Genomic DNA, 22895 nt, shown 5'->3' on the forward strand with positions numbered 1-22895 from the left:
TGAAGGAGCATAGGGCACAGCCAGTGAAAATGCCCTGAGTCAGAGATGGCAGGGACACCAATGTTGCTGGACCATGGGGTGTGTAAAAGGCAGTAAGATTTAAGAAGACTGGAAATATAGGAAGGGGCCAGGTTATGAAAGACTTTAAAAACCAAACAGGATTTTGTATTTGATCTTGGATGTTAATAGGGAGCCATCGGATTTTATTGAATTGGGAGGAAGGAGGGGTATATATGTGATATAGTTAGTCCTGTGATTTAGGTAGATCACTTTAGCAGCTGAGTAGCGGAAGGACTAGAGCGGGAAGAGATATGTAGTGGGAAGTCTAACCAGTAGGCCATTGAAGTGGTCCAGCTGTGAGATGATGAGGGCCTGCATCAGAATGTTTGCAGCATCGGAGGAGAGAGAGGAGCATATACTAGATACTTTAAGAAGGTAGAAATGACAAGATTTGACCACTGATTGGATATGGGGAGTGAGAGAGAAGAAGGAGTCAAGGATAACACCTAAGTTGTGAGCCTGGGTAACTGAAGGATAATGCACAATAATAGGCAAGTTAGGAAGAGAGGCAGGTTGGGAGAGGGTAAGAGGTGGTGGGGGGGAATAATGAGTTCAGTTTTAGACATGTTGAGTTTAAGATGTCAGTGGGCTATCCAGTTGAGATGTCAAATAGGCTTTTGGGAGGTGCAAGACTGAAGGTCAGAAGAAAGGTTAAAGCTAGACAGATCTGAGAGTCATCTATTGAAACGATCATTGACACCATGACAACTAATGAGATCATCAAGTGAAATACTATAGAGGAAGAAAAGAAGAGGGCCCAGGACAGAGCCTTAGGGATTCCCCAATGGTTAACAGGCATGACCTGGGTGAGTAGCCAGCAAAGGAGATGTCAGAGAGGTAGGAGGAGAACCAGGAGAGAGTAATGTTATGAAAACTTAGGAGAGAAGAGGGGGATCAATTGTGTCAAAGGCTGCAGAGAGGTCAAGAAGAATGAAAATTGAAAAAAAAAGGCCATTAGATTTGGCAATTAAGTAGTCATTCATGACTTGGGAGAGAGTCGTTTCATTTGAATGAGGTCAGAAGTCAAACTGCAGAGAGTTAAGAAGAGAATGAGAAGAAAGGAAGTGGAGGAAGAGAGAGATAGGACAATAGCTATCAAGGAATGATGGGTCAAATGGGGCTTTTTGGAGAATGGGCGTAGAGGCGGGTACATGTTTTGTAGGCAGTAGTATCCAGAGACCGGAAGCAACTGAAGTCTAGAGATGGGGGATGTGAGAGAGGACAGCCTGCTAATGAAGACAGAATGAAGTGAAATGACTTGTGCATGTAGAGGGATTTGACTTGGCAAGAAGGGCCCCCTCTTTATGTGAAATAGGGGTGAAGGAGGAACTAGTGGCAAACACTTCTTTTTTTCTGTTATTTTTTAATTAATTTTTTTTGATTTATCAACCAAACACTTCTGACTGATAGGAGATGAGGAATGGGGGAGAAGAAGGCACCCTCTGTGAATGGTCTCAATTTTGTTCAGTGAAATATGAGGCCATGAAGCAGTTTTCATTTAAGAGGGAGGAGCCAAGGGAGGTTTGGATTTGATGTATATATTTTTGAAATCTTTTTGTGTTCAAAGTAATTAAAAGGAAGGAGTTTCATAGCCTTTAGAACTAGAAAGAATCTAAGAGATCATCATGATAGGAAGCAAACACCTTAAATAATTATGAATAGTGCTGACAAGAAACCACATATGAAGGTGAGTGTAGTGCTATTCTAAGTATTCTGCCTTCTATTTATCCTGGTTTGTCTCATCTTCATGGTGAGGGAAATATACCTAATAATTGACCAGTCATCTGGATTTCCATGTCACCATTGATATAGTAAATATTTTTTTTTCATGTTCCATTGAAGACTTCCATTGAAGAATTGTTTTCAGAGAATCCACAAGTAAGGTATTAATGAGTGGTTAGCAACACAAGAAATAGGGATGAGTATACAGATGTTGCTAGGTAGACAGGTGTCCCCTACTCCCTTGCTTCTTTGTGTGCATCTGATGCACAGATTGGTGTAGATTTTCCTGGGTACTAGTAACCTAATACTTTTAGACAACTATATGGAGGAGGTACCTCTCCAGGTTAGTCACTTATCAGATGTTTCTTAATTGGGAGAATAAAGAGTGGGCTTCCAGAATTGGAATCCTTCTGCTTGTACATATTAACAATTAACTCATAACTCAGGTATTTGTAAATCAAGAGCTTTCGATATTTGCAAGAACATAGCAAGATAAGCCAGTTGAGTCCTACTGTTACAGAAAGAAATGCTCCCTTCTCCATGACAAGCATTGAGGGGAGCTGTATGTGGCACTTAAAAAAAAAAGAAATTAAAAGAAAACATCTTGTGTTTATAACATACCTTCAAATTTTATTAATTTAGCTGATAAACTGTGTATTTGGATAATCAAAATGCCTCATTCTCTAGAATTAAACAGTATGACTTGTTTATCCGTTCACATTATCAAAATGTAGTTGAAGCAGAAATTAAGATATTTGACACTGGGACTTCAGGGAAGTAGTTGGGAAAGGAGGAAGACTTTGTAATTACTTGGTCTTCAGTCATTCTAGTACTTACTGGTTTCTAGGTTTATCGATCTCTGGGTATACACAGGAATATCAAATAAATGTGACTTCCATGTTACATATATATTATTTACTTGTAGGTCCCTGCCTCTTTGCAGATAGACAAGAGTTTCTGAAAATCTGCGGTTTGTGATATGTTTCCCTACCATCTTCTTGCCATAGGCCTTTACTCTAATTTCCACCTCCAGCCTAGCACTCCAGCTTCTATCCTTCATCCTTAGATTATGATTAATGAGACTTTACTATTTCAAATGAGTTAGCATACATAAGATGCTTTGCAAACCTTAAAATGCTATGTAAATACTAATTATTATTATCTCTTGCTCAACACAGACCTTCATGCTACTGCTGTCTTGAGTTCATGTATAAAATAAGGAGAACAATCCTTGTAGAAACTTCCTCATGAAGTTGTTGTGAGGATCAAGTTAGAAAATGTGTGTGGAATGTTTTGCAAACCTTAAAAGTGTTATGTGAGTACTAATCATCATTATTTTGTTCTTATCTGTTTTGATGAAGTTCAGACAGAAACCATCTACAGTATTATTTTATATTTAATGTTCTGTGGACTCTTACTCAAATGGCTAAAATAACTGCTTTTGTTGTAGTTGAGAGAAAACAGTAGGATTCAAACTCATCTTCTATAGGCAGACTGTGAAAGCATCTTAGAACAACTCAGGTGGCAGATAAGAAAACAGGGATGACATATACTTCCTTCTGCTTCGGCATGGTTTTGATATTTTCCGCTGGTATGTTTGGAAAACTTTTCATTCCTTGTAGCTTAGAGATTATGAGTATTTGGTGTGATAGCATCTTTTAAAAACATCCTTAAATTTTTATGTGCTAATATTATCTTTGTGCAGTTGTGATTGATTTATCTGTTAAATTCTCAAGGATGTTTTTGAGATTTGTATTTGTAGTAGAGGGATTTGTCAACTATTAGTTTATGAAAGAGCAAAGTTCTGTTGTATAATTCTAGCCACAGGCTTGCTAGGTATTTGATAAGTGCTAATTTTTTTGTATATTGATAGTTAAAGCATTTATTACAGTGTTTGCTGTGCATCACGCACTTTGCTAAGTGCTGGGAATAGAAATATAAGTAAACAAGGCAGTACCTGCCCTCACGAGGCTTACATACAGTGGAGAGTGAACACATAAGAGGAAGCTGGAGAGAAGGGGTATTTGTACAGGGATCCAGGGGGTAAAAAATTCCCTGAAACCAAGAACGAAGAGGCATGATCTAGGTTACCTACCTTATGAAATATTGGTCCAGGCTAAAGATTCACCGATTAGGAGAGTGGGTAGATCAAAGGCATCTCCAGCATGAGGAGACTGTGGGTGAGAAGGTGGAGACTAGAGTGGAGTGCGGAGGATAACCTGCAGTGCTGTTTTGCATGGTGTGTACTATTTCCCTTGAAAAATCATCATTAATAGATTACTCCAGGTTCCTTAAGGATAATTTGTATAATTTTTCTGCCATCATAAAACCCCTCCATTTCCATAAACAGGTTGTCATTGTCTTATTCTCCCTACCTTTCCTATAAGTGTTCCATTGCAGAAAAAATAAAAACAAAAACAGAGTTGTGATGATGACCCCACTGCTCATCAGTAATGATAACAATGCTGACGCTGGCCTACAAAAACAAATGTAAACAACAAGCATTTAGTTTCAGGAAAACTTATCCCATATAGGAACAGCATCACTATGCACTAATGGCATTCACCCAATGATCCTCTACCACCCTTACAAATAGAACTCGAGCTCATTACAGTAATCAGTCTACCCCAAAGGTGACATGAAAATAAATAACTTTGAGAATATCATATTCAGCAAAAAGGAAAGAAATGAATACTAGAAGCCTTGGGTTTTCATCTACTTAGATAAAAGTCCATTTCATCAGAGTTCTATTTTGAAATTCTCTTCTTACAGTTGATGTGTTTCTTAAACGTTACTTCTAGAGCTTGTGTATCTTTTTTTGAATGTATACAAAAAGATATTTTTTCTAAGAGAACTGCCAAAAGAAGTTGAACATTAGCTGAAGTTGTTTCAAAGCACATCATGAATTGAACACTCTGGGGCTGAATTTGATTACAGTTAAGCTTTGATGTCACCAGTAATTTTCAGACCATGATGGGGGTCATTACAGAGAATCTGTAACCAGGATTATATGTTCCTGCCATAAGTTAAACTAAAAAAAATTTTTTTCTGTTTTTTAACAGGACTAATAAAAAATATTTGATTAGTTAAATAAAAAGTTTTCATCTTAATATAGCTACTCCCCTTAACCCCAGTCTTCCATGCTTATATGTATGAACACAGTGACCTTAGGACTTATTGGTATCATTATGTAACTTTCAAAGCCCAGGATCAACATAGGCGGATTAAACTGTTACATTTCACTCCCATCTCTTGGGAAAGATTTACTTCAGCAATCTTTACATCAATAATATAAAATTTGAAGTAGAGCCTTGTAATGCATTTGTAAGCAGTTGGTGGATCGGGGACCTTGTTTGTACCATTAGTTAAGAGTTTTAGTGCTCCAACCCATCTTCAGAGTGAGTAGATTTATTGGACCGTTTACTGAATGGATTTATAATCATGACAGCAATTTTTACTGTTTCCCAATATGTCATGTAAATGTGATACAAAGTTTGGAAAAAATGGAAAATCCAATTATTTCATTCAAAAATGTTAATAACTGTACTAATAACCTAATGGAAACCATATTTTTAGAGTGTTTGGGCAACTTTCCAGTGATTACTTTAACCATGAGAACTTAGATTGAGATAAAAAAAAATTTTGACTTTGTTTAAGAAGAGCCCACTTAGTAAGGAATGATTTCTCTGGTTCCACACTCAATCTAGTAGCGTAAATCTAAGTCCATTTAGTGGACTGCAATTCTGCATTTGAGGTTACCATATTTTTGTAAATGTTCATGAAGATGTTTTGTACTTTCTCTGAGACTACACCGGCAAAGTATAGGTTGGCTCGTCTAGGGATGATGATACTTCTGCTACTCACCTCAGGCTGTTGGGAAGAAAGTGCTTTGAAGTCCAATAAAAATGTGAGCATTTATTTATTCAGTGTCGTCATGGTCACCAGAAAGTGAGCTAAGCAGAAATTAAAGTGATTGTGTTTGAGAGCAGCGTGAAGAAGCAGTATGACATAAGGGATAGAGAGCCAGAAAGGCCATGAGTTCAAGTGTGCCATTGACACATACCATCTGTATAACCACAGGCAAGTCATTTCATTCCTGAATGCTCTAGGCAATTCTAATAATAGCTAGCATTTATATAGCGCTTTAAGGTTTGCCAAAGGCTTATTGTATATATCATTTGATTCTCACATTAATGATATGATATTATTATTAATATTAATTATGTGGCTTGGCATGGTCCCCCAGGTAAGTAAGTGTCTGAGGCAGGATTTAAACTCAGGCCTTCCCAACTCCAAGTGCAGTGCTTTATCCACTGAGCTGCTGAGCTGCCTATAGAGGTTGCAGAGAAGGTGCTGACATGAATTGGTAGAAAACCAGGAGCCCCCTATACCAATGAAGTCACAAGCCTAACCTTTCTCCTCTCCTTGGAGCACAGTAGTGAGCCAAGAGCCCCAGGCTATCTTCACAATATAGCCATCTTTATGTCAGCAAATGCAGTAGAACTTCTATGTGTGCATTGTAATTTTGGTGGCTAGGATTATGAGTATTTTTGAGATGTTTTGAATTTTTATAAAATGGTCTTTCAGTCATTGCTGAAAAGGCATCAATCATGAAGAGCTTTTATTTTCAATTTTGTATCTAGCTTCAACAATAAAACCTTTCTTCCATATTATTTGTTTTGATTAATTACTGGATCTTGTTGGTGTCTAAATGTTTTAGAAATTGTCTTTCATAATCTAAATTATATATAACTTTTAAAAAATCCTAAGACATCAATATAACATGTTTATCCAAAAATCTCTAACTCTCCCATGGGACAAGCACTGTACATGAGTAGTTCATGTAGTACTTTGATATACATTTATATCATTTTGGTTCTTTTATATTCTTAGTAATACATGTTTAAAAGAATTGGTAGATAGTCTTTTAAGCTAGGAATTTTCAGAATATATATCTATGTTTTTCTTGTATACTTGAAGGCCTTGTTGATTCCCACCCCTCCCCATATAATAGTAGTGTATATCTAAATTTTTGATAAGTTATTTCAGCATTTCCCAAGAGTTTCGTTTTAAGTGTACCTTGTAAGTAGGGAGCATTTGTAAACTTCTACAGTTACATGGTATAAGGAAAAGAAGGAGAGCCAATGGAAGCAGACCAAAGAAGTCAGCTGGAAAAAAATAAATGTGCTCACCAAGATGTGAGGGTGATGGGAACAGAACATTAGACCAGCATGGGGGTTGGGGGAATGGGTTCTGGGTTGCAGAGAAGAAAGATAGTGACAAAGAAAAGATGAATAGTGGAGAAAAACTTTCCACTTAAAATTAAGAGCAAGCATTTATAAAACACTTTAAAGTCTGCAAAGTGCTTTTTGTTTGTTAAGTTACCCGTGAGGTAGCTGCTGCTGTTATATGCCCGTGTTATAGATGAGGAAACTGAGGCTGAGAGATTACATGACTTTGGCCAGGGTCGCACAGCTAGTGTCTGAGGTGAATTCAGGTTTTCCTGATTTTAAGTCCTGTGCTCTACCAGTGTTCCATCTCACTGCCAGTTAAAATTATTTACTGTTGATTTAGGATCAGCTAAGCTGTTTGCCAGTTTATTTCCTTCTATAAATTGTTTCTTTAGGCATAGGAATCCTGGTTCCCTTCAAAAATGTCTTAATTTGGTAGTGTATCATATACAGTATACTTTTTTTTTTGGGGGGGGAGGCACAGTTGGGGTTAAGTGACTTGCCCAAGGTCACACAGCTAGTAAATGTCTGAGGTCACATTTGAACTCAGGTCCTCTCAATTCTACAGCCCAGTGCTCTATCCACTGCACCATCTAGCAACACCTACAGTATACGTTTAAGACTACTTTAACATTTGTCAAGTCATTTGACATTAAAAACACTGGTGAGCATAATTGCCTATCCAACAGCTTCCTTGAAAATTAGAGCTATTGGGGGGCAGCTAGGTGGCACAGTGGATAGAGCACTGGCCTTGAAGTCAGGAAGACCTGAGTTCAAATGTGGCCTCAGACCAAACACTTGACATGCACTAGCTGTGTGACCCTGGGCAAGTCACTTAACCCCAATTGCCTAAAAACAAAACCAAAAAAAAAAAGAAGAAGAAAAAGAAAAAGAAAATTAGAGATATTGGAGCAGCTAGGTGGTGCAGTGGATAGAGCTCCGGCCTTGGAGTCAAGAGGAGCTGAGTTCAAATCTGGCCTCAGACACTTGACACTCACTTAAAAAAAAAACAAAAAAAAATCACAGTTAAAAAAAAAAAAAGAAAATCAGAGATATGACAGTCAAGAGCAACACCGGTTTCGAGCATAAGCCAAATGATGGTCACAAAACACTGTGGAACAGAATCATGGAAAACTAGCAGCAGTAACACCTCATAAAACAACAAAGAACAGTCAAAGAGGAATCAAGCTTACGGGAAGTATGGTGTGTGATCTAACAGTTATCCAGAGAACCTTGGTAGGTGAAATCAGAAGGAGCGCAGCAGATAGATGAATTTATTAAGTACGTATTATGTGCCAGACACCGCTAAGTGTGATGCAGTATATGACTGACTTGTGGTGGTCCGTGAGCAGTGTTGTATCTGCACCCAGTATGTACTGTGTGCCACTTCCAAAGGGCAATAGAAGGACATATGTTGGGTTAGTAACAGTATTAGTAATGATGATTTGCACATAAGAAGTGTTTGGCTGGAGAAAGATGGAGAGCCCAATTAGCAGACTGATACCCGTTGCCCAAGACAGTGGAAATGAGACCAATTACTTTATTTTTCAGAATTTTATTAGTGTCATCATATTGGTCAAAGTTTTCTACATAGAAAATCAAGCTTCTTCAAACCTGAAATTATACACCATAACTTACTTAGCAAGAAAGCACAGAACTTCTTAGGGCATTAGAGTTCTGGCGCACCACTGTGACTGTCTCCTTGGTCAAATCACTTATGGGCTGTGAATCCTAAGTTCCACATCTTTGAAATGTGAAAAGTATTACATATGTCTTACCCGACCTCTCAGGGATTTTGTTGACTGTGAATAAAATAATACACCTGTGACCCCCTTTAAGCTACTCTTGTCCATTTAAAAAAATAAAACAAGACAAAAACTATCAAAAGTGGCTTCACATTTAGTTCTGTCTCATCCTGTGTGCAGCCAAGAGAGAATCTACTTGATGAAGTAGTGCCAGTTAACAGCAGCTTACGGGAAAGAATGGATGCTGACCCCTCCCCCCAAAAATATTAGGCCTTTTCTGCTTTGAAAATAAAGCATACTTCTATCACTGAGTACTTAACCCATTTTACAGAATGATTTAAATCTCAGTCTATCAAGCAGTACACAGATGGAATATTACTAACAGGAGTAATTAAATCATAAATCTATCTTAAAGAATTGGCCAACCCACAGCACCGTAATCCATATTCTCTTTTGTTGGTTATATTCATTTGGATTTGGATAATAATTGCAGACCACCCAAATAATAGGAAAGTGAGCAAACTTGTCTGGCTTAAATGTTTCTTTTTTTTTCTTTTTTTTTTTTTGGCTAGGCAATGGGGTTAAGCGACTTGCCCAGGGTCACACAGCTAGTAAGTGTTATGTGTCTGAGGCCAGATCTGAGCTCACGTCCTCCTGACTTCAGGGCCGGTGCTCTATCCACTGTGCCACCTAACTGCCGCTAAACAGCTCTTTGTTTTAAAAAATAAATACATTCATAAAATACAGATCGATTAATAATGCTTTTTTAAAAAATGTCATTTATTATTACCATGATAGCTTTCCTTTGAAAGGTAGGGCATAGGTGGCATTACTGAAGGAAATGAGCACAAAGTGAGTAAAACTAGGCATAATTTAATAAGTCACCAAGTGTTTGAGTGCTCACTATATGCCCTGCATGGTGTGAGACATTGAGGGGACATAAATTAAATTATACATGTAGACTCTGACTGACAACTGAAATAAAATGGGTGAAAAATTACAAAAATATAAAATGTCCAGACTAAAAGAACAATAAAGAAATTGAACAATCCAAACTAAGAACAATTAACCACAGTATTACACACACTGCAGAAATAGGGAAAGTGGTCCTCTCTGATTCCTTTTAATGATACACGTGTGGTCTTGAAACCTAAGCAAGGGAGAGTCAAAACAGAGAAAGAAAACTATAGACCAATATGCTTAATAAACGTTGATGCCGAAATTTTAAATGTTAGAGCAAAGGGCTACAGCAACATATCGCAAAAATTATACATGATGACCAGGTTGTTTTGTACCACCAACACAGGGTTTGGGTTAGTGTTAGGGGAACTATAAACTCAATTGACTGTGTTAATAATAAGAACAACACAAATCAGATACATCCAGATTCAGAAAAAGAACTAAATGCAATGTTCATTTCTGTTTAAAAAAAAAGACACTAGAAAATATAGGAACAAATGAGATTTTTCCTTAACATAGTAAGTAGTATATATCTAAAACCAAGAGCCAATGTAATCCTTCCAATAATATGATCAGGTGATAAACAATAGTGTTCATTGTCACCACTACTATTTAAAAGTGTTAGGAATGCTAGCTACAGCTATGTAGCACACCCAAGCAAATGAACCTAACAGCTTAATGTTTGATCAGCCAAAAGCCTGCAGATACTGAAGTGAGGAGTTAGAAAACTGGAAAGCAGCCTGGCAGAAATTAGATTTAGATCGATACCTCACACCACTTTACTAGGAGAAGCTCCTAACAAATAATTATCAAATAAAAGAGACAAACAAGGAAGAAACTACCTTTTGGATGTACAAAGAGGGGAAGAGTTCATGACTAAGCAAAAGATAGAAAGGGACACAAGATAAAATGGAGAGTGTGCACAAAGAAATCTAAAGTAGCTAAGAAGAATAGGAGGGAAATGCTTTGCTGGAGGGAAAGTCTTTGCATCAAGTTTCTTTGATAATTCAAAATTTACAAGGTAAGAGCTATTACCCATTTGATAAGTGGTCATAAGACATGAACAAGCAGTTTTCAAGGAAAGAAATATAAGATATCTCTAACCATGTGGAAAAATGCCAAATCACTGATAACTAGAGAAGTACCAGTTAAAGCAACTGAGGTACTACTTGACCTTGTTCAGAGGGTGTAATAGCTCGCTTTATAGTGCCAAATAATTGTAAACCCAAAGCAGTTGCTCATTAACGGGAGAGTGGCTGAATTACGCTACATGAGTGTAATGGAATCCTATCCTGCCATAAGAAATAATGAGCCAGTTTTCAGAGAACCTGAGAAGACTTGTGAACTGATGCAGAGTAAAATGAATAGAACCAGAACAATTTATATCCCAACATCAATATTGTAGAAACACAGTTCTGAAAGTCTTAAAAACTCTGATCAAAACAGTGATCAAGGGGCAGCTAGGTGGCGCAGTGGATAGAGCTCCGGCCTTGAAGTCAGGAGGACCTGAGTTCAAAACTGGCCTCAGACACTTGATACTTACTAGCTGTATGACCCTGGGCAAGTCACTTAACCCCTATTGCTTCACCAAAAAAGCAAAAACAAAAGCAAAAGAGTGATCAGCCATAATTCCAGAGACCAATAATGAAGAACACTACCAACTTGACAGAGAGATGATGAACTAAATATGAAGAAAAAGACACATTTTTGGAAATGCTCAAAATGGACATTTGTTTTGATTGACTATGCATATTTATTACAAGGAGCTTGTTTTTCTTTTTTTTTCCCCTTATGTGGTGGGGTGGGGAGAAGAGTAGGGATGGGGGGATGGTTAGAGAAAGAGAAAGAAAAAATAAATACTTGATAATTAAAAAGGAGAATTAAATTTTAAAAAGGAATTAATAATTAAAAAGGAAAAGAAATGTTTGTTAATCAGAAAAAATAATAAAATTAAATTTAACATTTTTTAAAAAGTGACTCCTGACTTAAAGAAACTTATGCTTTAGTTGGGATGGGCTTCATGAGAGAAATTGAACATGAATTGGATCTTGAGGGGATAGAAAAAATTAGAAAGGAGGGTATTTCACACAAGGGAAACAATGTGAGCAAAGGAGAGAGTGGGAATGAGTAAATTGTGTAGGAGGTGGGCACAGAGAGAGATTTGTGCTAGGGAAATAATGGGAAAAGTTAGCAAAGTAGAATAGGATTTACTTACAGAGGACCTTGAAAATCCAACTCCTGGTGCTATGTTCTTTGCAGTAAACCATTGGTTTTCAATTTCAGAGACCAAACTTATGGTTGAACACTGACCATCAGCCTACATTCTTATTACAGGGCTTATTCAGAATTATTTCCTGAACCAATTATTTTGTTTAATTCTGTTCTTTTGGTGGTATCCTTTCCAGTATGTATAAATCATTGTAAAATGTAGAATTGAACCCCTACTTTGTGCTTAAAATTATAAAAAGATACAAGTGACATAGGGCACCAGGGCTGTAGCAATCATTTGGTGTATAAATAGGAGTAAAAATATTAGATAATTTTCATAGAGATTATCTTGAATGAGGTTTTTTTTTTTAAATAACAACTGAAGGGCTGACTGATGACTTGCATCTTTAGATTTTCAGCTCCCACAAGGAATATCCACAGTGCCAATCCTGGATTAAAAGGTGCCTGAAAAGTAACGTCTTAAGTATTAATGTGACACTGGCTTTCCTGGCCCTTACTGCCTGAAGGCCTGGTAAGTTATATTTTAACCCCTCCCCCAGGGTTCTCTAGTACTCTTAAGGGAACTTGAGAGGTGTCTAGGTTCTCTGCCATTTGCTCCAGCCTCCACTGATGGTGTTCCCCCAAGTATAGGGGGTGTCCCCTACACACCAGTTCTACTTGGCCACTTAACAGATTAGCTTTCACAAAGGAATATTTATTTCAAAAAATTTAATAACAAAATACAAACTCACTCCCTAACATGAGAGGGTTAATTCTCTACTTTTGGATCACCTCCGTCTCTGGGAAGAGTAAGGGGATTAGGTTCATAGCTTAGCTCAGTTCATATAGAGTTAGAGATACATGAGGTTTCAGAGTTTGGGGTTTTTTCTTTTTTAACATTTTTCTTTTTACTTAAAAGCTTAGCCTTAGCCCATGGATGTCACAGAAGCTTTCAAGTAAATAGGTAGCTTATCACTGCTCAGCAGAAATCACTGGTTTTAACTTAGGATATTGACTTCATTCCTATCTCCCCTCACCCTCACCACCCCCCCCCAAAAAAAAAGAAATCTCTTCTGCCTTTTGAAATTTGAAAGTTTGTAGGGACAGGTAACATTTTTAGTCGTAATTTTAAGTAAATTGCCTTCAGACTGAATCTGTGGTGTCTAGTGAGCGTGGGTCTGCCTCCTTGAGGCATAGCTGATACTATATGTATTAATATTCTGTGAGGAGTTTTTTGTCTGTCAGGATGGAGCTTTCTTTGATGTTTAAATCTTTGGGGCAAGATTCAAATACTCTTTTTCATTGCTTTCCTTCCTGTGATTCATTTGGAATACTGTACAACTAACCTCACCAAAGTGATAGCCTAGCTCTTTGGGTTTGTTTGTTTTCTTTTTTAACAAAATTAAATTTTTCTGGAGATTGGGGAGACTCACAGATAATGTGATGGTAGAGGTGTGTAAAGAGCCTTTAAAATTTAGTATTAATATGTGTAAATGTTAAGCAGAGCTGATAGATTATAGAAGTGGTCATATTTGTGTTAATATGCAGTAATTTTTAAAGAGAACATAGTACCGTCAGTATTCACTGTGCCATAATGTAATTACCCAACTTGCCAGCAGTTTATATTCCCAACATTTAGCTATGTCAACTCCAAAAAAATTTTTCTCACAGAACCAGTGTTATAAAAGGATGGTTAGATTACAAGACTTACCCATAAAGGGCTACTTAACCCATATTACAGCTGAATTTCAAATATTAAATAGCTTTATTATAGGTAACAGTACTATTTCACTTATTTCACAGATTAACATGTTCCTTGGTGTGCTACAAGAAAAGTGTCCTTAGGCGTCAGACACACTTCTACCTCTCTATTTAGCCCTTCTTTCCTACCTCGTTTTCTCCCAAATAATCTTTGCTTTCACCATAGTAATACACAGTACAACACCAGTCAGTCAACAGCCATTTATTAAGTGTATACCGTGTGCTGATGCGTGCTTGGGTGGGGAGGGGGGAAGTGGAATGTGTCTTATATATATGTCACAAGCCGGTCATTTAAATATTTTGGAAGGTTCATAGGTTGATTATGACAGAAAGTTCCTGTAGTTATGGCATCTTTTATAAAAGATAAGGAATATAAATATAGATAAATACAACCATACCTACACACAAGGAGCTAATAGAATTTGAACAGGAGAGACAAAGGCATGATATCAATATAAAGAGAATATATACAAAGAAATGCAAAATAGTTAAACGGAAGATAGTTTGAGGGGATGGGCAAGAAAGGTTTCATGGAGGTTGCTGCTACTGTTTGTCCTTCATTCTCAGAGAGGACCATGACATCGGGAACATGATGCTATGACTTGCAAGTGAATTGGATTTAAGTGAGGGAGGGCTGTGCAAAGTCACCAGCCTCACTTTCTCCTCCCGAACCATCTGGGTCCAGTGGCCAGTTGTAGATCAGGATGACTGGTGATGGCCCAGATGAAGTGGGAGACCTTGGCCTTTTTCTTTTTTAAGGCATTTGGGGTTAAGTAACTTGCCCAGTGTCAAGCGTTTGGTCTGAGGCCGGATTTGAATTCAGGGCCGGTGCTCTAGCCGCTGCGTGCCACCTAGCTGCCCCATGCTAGGTATATATTAAAGGGATGAAAGGGATCCTTTGAGATGGAAGCATGAGGTAACGGTGCCTCCTGGGCATTCAGGACAGCCAATGAGAAGACAAAGGTGGAGTGTTACATAAGAGGGACAGAGAGAAGGCTAATTTGGTTAGCACAGAATGCAGGAGGGGGCCTAATGTACAGTGTGTCTGTACTGGTAAGTTGGGACAAGGTTGTAAAGACCTTTAAAAGCTAATCGGTGGAGTTTATATTTCATTCTATAGGCAATAGGAAGCCACTGGAATTTATTGAACGGCGGAGTGCTATGGTTAGATCTGTGCTTAAGGAAAATGACTTTGGCAGTAGTATGGAAGTTGGACTGAAGTCAGGAGGGATTTGAAGGAGAGAGACCAGTTAGGAGGCTGTTGTAATACTCTAGGTGAGGGGTGATGAGGACCTGGACTGAGGTGATCCCTGTGTAAATGGAGAAAAGGGATCAAATGGTAGTTGTGAAGGCAGAAGCAGCAGGATTTAGGAACTGATTGGATCTACCCGATGAAGAAAAATGAGAAGTCGAAAGTAAAGTCAAGTTACAAAGTGAGGAGCCGGGAAAAATAGTGGTGCCCTGACAGATGGAAAAGTTTAAGAGTTTAAGAGGAAAGATAATGAGTTCTGTTGTAGACATGTTAAGTTTGACATATCTCCAAGAGATCCTGTTTGCAATGTCCAGTAAGTAATTAGTGATGCAGGATTGAAGCTTGGGGAGAGACAGGGACTGGATGGGATGTGTAGATCTGGGAGTCGGTGGCAGAGATGTTTTCATCACACTCGCCATACAGCAAGGACTGCACAACCCACAGCGAAAATACAATGTAACAGCAACAGGAATTTCTTCCTTCACCAGTTCCCACCCCTAACCACTGACTGATGACTATAAAGTACATCCATTCCTTTTTTGGGGGGGAAGGGTAGGATTACAGCAGGTGTATCACAGATCTGCCATTCATTTATTCCAGGAGGTTCTTAAGTTGAGGATGACAGAATATCCTGTAGTTATAGGATCTTTTTATAGAAGATAATGGTGGAATACTTAAGTATGAATGTGAGAAAGCACCTGAAATTTGATACTTAATTTTTTACTATGAAAAAGGAGTCTTGGAGTGTCATTGGTTATTAAGAAAAGATTGGCTTTTTTTTTTTTGCTGTTTCCCATTATATAAATAATAACAAGAGCTCACCCAGGAATCAAGCTGTTGCGATTGGTGAGTGAGGGCCTGATTGGCAAGGGAACACAAACTCACATTGACCATTATATCTAGATGTCCCAAACCAAAGAGGCCACATTTCAAATGCCATCCACTCTAGCCATCTATCTTATTGGCCACCTGCCCTGCTCCCTCCCACCTCTTATTCTGGGAACTATAAGCAAATCAATTAATCACTCCCATTGCTTCTAGAGAGGGCCCCTCAGTTTACTCCCCTATGTTTCCACTACTGTTCCTGTGACTTCTCAGACCAAAACACCCTCTTCTGACTGCCACTCCCTTATTTTATGGTCTCCTCTTAGTAGAATGTAAGCTTTTGAGGGTAGGGACTCTTTTTTTTTTGTTTTTATCCCTAGTACTTAGCATACTGCTTGGCACATAGTCAGGACTTAATTAGAAGTATTCGTTAGAAGGGTGAACAGGTGGTAACTGAAGACACCTTATTGAACAAAACCCTTATCACTTCCCCCCTTTCTTCTCTCTTGATAAGTATAACCTGTTCTTTTTCTTTCCTTTTCTGTTTCTGTCTTTTTCTTTCCTTTTCCTCATCTTTCTTTTGTTCTCTTCACTCTTCCCTCCAGCCCCCCCCACCTCCTACTCCCACCATTTTTTTCTTTTTCATCTCCCCAAGGTGACCAAAAACATGAATGTTAACAACTTAGTCTTACACTGACCCCACTAAGACTTTGGGGACACCCTATGTACAGAATGTCTTTGGACCTTTATTACAATTACCCTGTAAAGGTAAGTCTCGTGTCATCTTCTATAGCTAGAAGAGACCTTTGGAATCCATCTCATGCCACCACCTTATTTTACAAGTGTGGGAAGTAAGTCAAGGAACAAAATTCAAGTCTTATCCATTATGCTTCATTTGATTTTTCCCTAGTCAGTCTCCCTTTGGTACAGAAAAAAATAATTTACCACACCTAACCCTCTATAGCCTATTCAGTTTATTTATGGCATAGTATATTTATGGTATGGTATAGGGGGCCTAGCCTTTGGAAATAAAGAGTAAGACTGGCTTAGAAAAAAAAATTAGAAAATTTTAGGGAAAAGATGAGGCAAACTTAGCTCCACCACCTCTTTCAGTGTCATGCTTCTCTCTAAAGTGCTGCCCCTGGCTACCTACTAGGATTCTTGACTGTTGCTGGCCACCTCATCCTTCTCCAACAGTCAGGGGCTCTTCCATTTATCCCTACCTTCTCTTTCATATTGGTCTTTGTTTCCTTTCCTGTGGCTTTCTTTCATTGATGCTCTTCTGATGAACTCTTTGATATTAATGAATGCTAATCTTATCTGTCTGGTGAAGCCTCTGTAGACACCTCACCCAAAAGAATTGAATCTGAAGTGGAAATTTTTCACTGGGGAGATTGTGGCCTTTGAGACTGTTAAATGTAGGCTACTGCTGCTGTTATTCTCATTATTGTCAACCCTCAAGTCAAATGTCTTCCTCATTCTGCCAGGGCAAAAGAACCCCTGGGCCTCCAGCTTTGAGCACCTATTCCCTCTAATTTGTTTTTAGCAGATCACCCTGTCCCATTAGCAGCTGTGCTGCAGCCCATGCTGGAGCATACCTACAAATGAATAATTTAAACAAATTAAGTTATTCAGTTTAAGTAGGAGCATGATTGACTTCACAATTCCGATTCTGCTCTAGCTGCCAAGAAGGAAATCCTCTGCTCCCTTTGGAAATGGGCCTAGAGTTAGATCTGGCTTTCAGTCCAGTAATTCAACAAACATTTATTGGGGTTTCCCAGTATAAAGCACAGACAGTGCTGACAAAAGAGAAAGTGGAGGTCCTTGAGAGGCTTATGTTTTCCTAAGCAGATGCAAAGGGCCCGAGTACTACACATTGCGGAATGTTCTTATTCTTTTGGTTCATTATTTTCCCTAAAGAAACCTTTCAGCAGATTGGGTCCCAATCTAGGGCTGTATACTTTGGGCAGTAACCCTCCTCCATTCTGAAGCCTTTTTTTTTTGGTAATGACTTTCCCCACTCTCCCCGACTAGCACTTTGCGTTGCATCTCTCTTATGCAGCTCTCATGTATTATTAAACTATTTGTGGATTCTTTGAGTTTAAAATCCATGGGGACAGGTACCATGTCTTAGCTAAATTTGTATTTCAGTACTTAGTACAGTTCTTTGCACACATTAAGCGCTTATTAATTATTGAATTCAGAGTTCTTGGGAGGATATTGCAACATTGCAGGTGAGAAGTAAATGGGGAAGGCATTCCAGTAGTATAGCTAGATCTAATAGTATAGCTAGAGAAGATCTAAGATGAAAAGAGTGAGGCAGTTTCTAGAAGATCTTGAAAACCAAGCAGAGGCTGTTACCTATTTTGATGAGTTAGAGAATAGGGGACTATTGAACTTTTTTAAAGCAGAGAAATGACTTGATGACAATGTTGTTAATTTGGAAAGTTATCTATAGGATGAATCACAAGGAGTAAGAGATCCTGTATAGAACCGGAATGGACCTGAGAGGTCGTTTGGTTACATATTCCAGGTTAAGAGACGTGTCCAAGGTCACTTAGGTGAGGGTGGCAGTATCAGGGTCTGAAGTTGGTCCTCTATCCCTGAAATCCAAGGTTCTGCCCGTTGATTGCACCACTGGGCAGAGCCCTGGAAATGAACAGGTTATTTAAGAGGCCGTTTCAGGAAACTAAGTGCAAGAGAGCCTAGACTGAACTATTTCAGAGAAAAAATACACAGAACTTGGTTATTGACTGAAGAACAAAGAAAAAAATAAATGAATGCAGAATGAAGGAAAAGCAAGTTAAATATAACTTTAGAACCTAGGTAATGGGGAAAAATTGTTGCTGATATTTGCAGAAAAGACAGGAAAGGGAAGAGAGAAAATGGTTTGGGGGGAAGATGTCAAGTTCCAGATCTATGGCTTTCTTTTAGTTAACATATTCAATTTCTTTGGAATAGAGCAGGTAAGGATTATTTTCCTTGAAGATTACGTATCCTAACTACATAACTTTGTTGATCTACTTCGTTTGTATTGACTGAGAAACTTAAAAATCAGAAAAGGAACCTAAGTTGTTTTTTGTGGTTGTTGTTCATTTGTTTATTTTCCCTTTTTTTAAAAAAAGGAAGAGGTTTATTTTGTCCTAACAAACAGCAAGAATGTGCACCAAGGATACAGTAGCACTTTGCTTCTCTAGACACAGTCACCTTTTGCCAAGTCAACAAAGGGATCACCTTTCTTCCAATTAAATACACATCCTCCTAGTTAAATAGCAACAGTTTCACTTACCACCCCCACCATGTTATTATGAAAAAGGATGCCTCCCAGCAATACCACTTCTTGGTCCCCCAAGCCCTTTCTGGGAAGGAGTTTCCTAGCCCATGGCAAAAGAAAGGAAGTCTGCTAATTAAAGGAGACCTGAGCGACTTCTCTAGGGTATGTAGAGCTCTCCAAGGGGACCTTAGAGCAACTCTTATCTGGGGAGGGAATAAGGAAGGGCCAGAAAGGATCAGCCAGAACTGTGGCCCAAAACTGTACATTCTTATCAGATGGAAATCACTGGACAAATTTGACTGAGCAGGCTGGAACCTAGATTTTCTTAATGTTGATTTGCCATCCCTTCTCCCTTATAAGGGCTGCCATCTGATCTAGGGCCTCTGCCACTGTGGCCTTATCTGACCTGGTCAACATTATGTTATCATTGTAGTGTGTCATATACGAATGCCCTCAGGAAGAGAGCCTCTTTCAGGGTTCTGCTGACCATAATGTGGCAGTGTGAAGGAAAATTTAGATAGCCCTAGGAAAGGATGGTCAAGGTAAACTAGACACTGTTTCTGACTAGTCTCAGCCACAGGAATGGAAGAAAAAAGCATTGGCAAGGTTGTTAGCCCCATACGACTCACCCTGGGCTTGGACTACCTGGTTTAACATTGATGAGATTCGTAATCACTGTAGTGACTTTGTTCAGCCTCCTGTAGTCAGTCAATAAGTATTTATTAAGTGCCTACTACATGCCAGGCACTGTGCTAAGCATTAGGGGCACAAAAAAAAGCAAAAAGATCCAGCAAAGGACACAGAGAAGGAGCAGTCAGACAGGTCAGGGGAAATCAGGAGAGAGTGGTGTCCTGAAAACATAGAGAGAAGAGAGTATCAAGGAGAAGAAAGTGATCGACAGTATCAAAGGGCTGCAGAGAGGTCAAGGGGAGTGAGGATGGAGAAGAAGCCATTAGATTTGACAGCTAAGAGATCATGAGTGACTTTAGAGAGTTTCAGTGGAATGATAAGGTCGGAACTCAGACTGTGAGAAGAGAGAAAGTGGAGACACCTTTTAGAGATGGCCTTTTCAAGGACTGTAGCTACAAAGAGCAGAAGAGATATGGAAAGATCAAGTGATAGGGGAGACGTGGGCATGTTTGAAGCCAGTAGGAAATGAGCCAGTAAAGAGGGAGAGATTGAGAACAAGTGAGGGACTTGTCCTGGGTCACACAGCTAGTAAGTCAGTGTGACTCAGGGCAAGTCACTTAGCAAAACAAAAACAAAAGAAAATCAGTCAGTGTGGGGATTACAGAAGGGAAGGTTTTGGAGGAAATGGGATGGAGTGAGATCCCTTGAACAAATAAAGACTCATTGCTGGGGAACCTGGAAAGCAATTGAGAAATAATGGACACTGGACCTAAATACATTGTTCTTCAACTTTACCCTGACCTCCAGTCCCTCCACCCTTCAATTCATCCTCAGGCTAACACCCTTGCCATGGCTACTCTCTTCCTTTTCCTCTCTCAACCTTTAAGTGAATCAGTTCAATTCTATACTAGCCTCTACAATGGAGTCCCTTTTACCACCTTGCCAAACCCTGACTTTGGGTTACCTCGACCTTCTGCCAGCTTAGCTCAGATTTACAAGCTGCTAAAGATTGTGGTCCACTACAAATTTTCGTACAAAATCTCTCCCTTATATCTATCCCCTTCTTTCCGATAATACAGGTGTTGTCCTGGTGCACTGCCTGGAGTATTACAAGAGCCTTCTGGTTGGTCTCCCTTGTTGGAGTCCTTTTCCAAATCTAGTCCATCCTTCACTCAGCTGCTAAATAATCTTTCTAATGTGCAGGTTTGACCATGTCACCCTTCTTACTCAATAAACTCAGGTGGCTCCCTATTACCTCCGGTATCAAATATAAAAATCCTGCTTGGCTTTTAAAGCTCTTCACTGTTTCACCCCTTCCTCCCTTTTCAGTCTTAAAATTCCATGTACTCTACAATTCAGTGACACTGGCCTCTTGCTCTTCCTTTAACATGACATTCCAGCTCCCAGTTCTGCCACTGGTTATACCCCATGCCTGGAATGGTCTCTCTTCTCCCCTCTGCCTCCTGGCTTTCTTCAAGGCTCAGCTCAAATCTCACTTTCTGCAAGGGACTCCCCCCCCCCTTTGTATCCCAGTGCTTGCTTCACACATAGTAAACACTTAGCTAAATGCTAGCTAGCTAATTGGTCTGTCAGTGGTTCCCAAACTTGTTTGGCCTATCGCCCCCTTTTCAAAAAAATTTACTCAGACCCCCCCCACCCCGGAAATCTTTAACTCTTTAATGTTTTTTTAAATTTGTGTTATTTTAAAAAAATATAATATATGTATATATTTAATGACTCGAATTTAATAATTTATTGTGAATTTGTGGGGTTTTTCCTTCATTGAAATTTTGATGACACAATATTGCATCATGTAACCATATAGTATCATATTGTAAACAAGTCATTACACACACCTAGTCCTGCTGATGAATGCTGACTGTGAGTGACACACTCGCCTACCAACACTTGCTTTTTAAGATTTGTCGGCAGACTTGACCAATGATTGGTTGTAACTTGTATTTTGTGTGTTTATTTGGAAAATAATGTAATTGCTACAACTTTAACTCTGTTACACAACAGATGAAACATGTGTGAATGGTTTTTCAGAATTTTCTTATCTTCTTTTCTTTCCTTATGCTTCTACTGCCCCCTTATTCTTATTCAATGCCTGAGGCTGCTACCCCCCAACATTCCAGCGCCCCCAGGGGCAGTATTGCCCACTTTGGGAACCTCTGGACTATGATTCCAGGAATCCCCTGTTCCAATCTGTGGGCCTCATCTTTTTCTGTAAAATGAAGGTGTAGTAATCTACATCATATGTTTGCTGTGGGGAGCAAGTGAAACAATGTACTTATGAAATGCTTTTTGTCTTAAAGGACTGCAATAATGCAAGATGCCATTATTAAATCTACCTCGCCAGTCATTATGCATAACTCCCAATACATTCTTAGAATGATCAAACTACATATGCCACACAGAAAAAATATTCCTGTCTCTGGATAGCCAAATAGGTTCTTTAACAGCCGCAGTATATATCCATTCCCATTTGAAAATGTATGTCATTTGCATTTGTTCCAATAAATACATTAAATAAGTAGTTAACCTAGTCTTGTTTTCCACAAATCTCTTTTTTACCTTCCTAATAAAAATGCAGTACTCTATCTTAAAGAAATACCAACTAGTCAATTTATCTCATACTCAATATTAAATATTTTAGTGGAACTATTTAAATATTTTTGATTGAATGGAGTTTATATTCCACCTTAAAAGTGGAGATGTAGCAAATGGTATGTCAAACTGTTTTGAACACAGAGGATTTTTTAAATTGCCTAAAAAACCCTTAAAACTATTTTTACTGCTGTCATTCTGATGATGTCTTGAAGCCAAGAAATCTTAATAATTCACACTATGAATTATAAATTACTAATCACAGCTGTGTGCCTTTTGTTCAAAAGAGTACTCAAACTGTTTAAATTTGTCTATATTTGTTGGCACAGATGTATACTTTTCACGTTACAGAACACAAAAATGATTTTAAAATCTTTTGAGGACTGTGAATGACTTAGTTATTCTTGGCGATACAATGATCCAAGACAGTTCTGAAGAACTTAGGATGAAAAATGTTAACCTTCTCCAGAGAAAGTACTGATGGTTCTGATGCTTTTTTTTTAAGCTCCATTTTTCTTGGAGTTTTTTTTTGGGAGAATCTGTTTTCTTTTGCAACATGGCTAATATTGAAATATGTTTTGCATGATTGCTTATGTATAAGCTATATCAAATTGCTT

The 22895-nt window shown here is 38.6% G+C and overlaps 1 protein-coding gene across 3 annotated transcripts in view; it reads left to right on the plus strand.

Annotated features, from left to right (window-relative positions):
* Positions 1 to 22895, plus strand: part of GLCE (glucuronic acid epimerase) — a 150533-nt gene that overhangs the window by 99398 nt on the left and 28240 nt on the right. Inside the window, exon 3 of one of the 3 annotated variants that reach the window (XM_020982302.1) lies at positions 12338 to 12458. The exons of the other annotated variants lie outside the window; for them this stretch is intronic. The gene's annotated coding sequence lies outside the window, so the exon portion shown is untranslated. The remainder of the gene's footprint in view (positions 1 to 12337; positions 12459 to 22895) is intronic. 3 annotated transcript variants of the gene reach the window in all.

The sequence above is a fragment of the Phascolarctos cinereus genome, unplaced genomic scaffold (assembly GCF_003287225.1).
Source record: "Phascolarctos cinereus isolate Bilbo 61053 unplaced genomic scaffold, phaCin_HiC Scaffold_3;HRSCAF=262, whole genome shotgun sequence".
Classification (NCBI taxonomy): Eukaryota; Metazoa; Chordata; class Mammalia; order Diprotodontia; family Phascolarctidae; genus Phascolarctos; species Phascolarctos cinereus.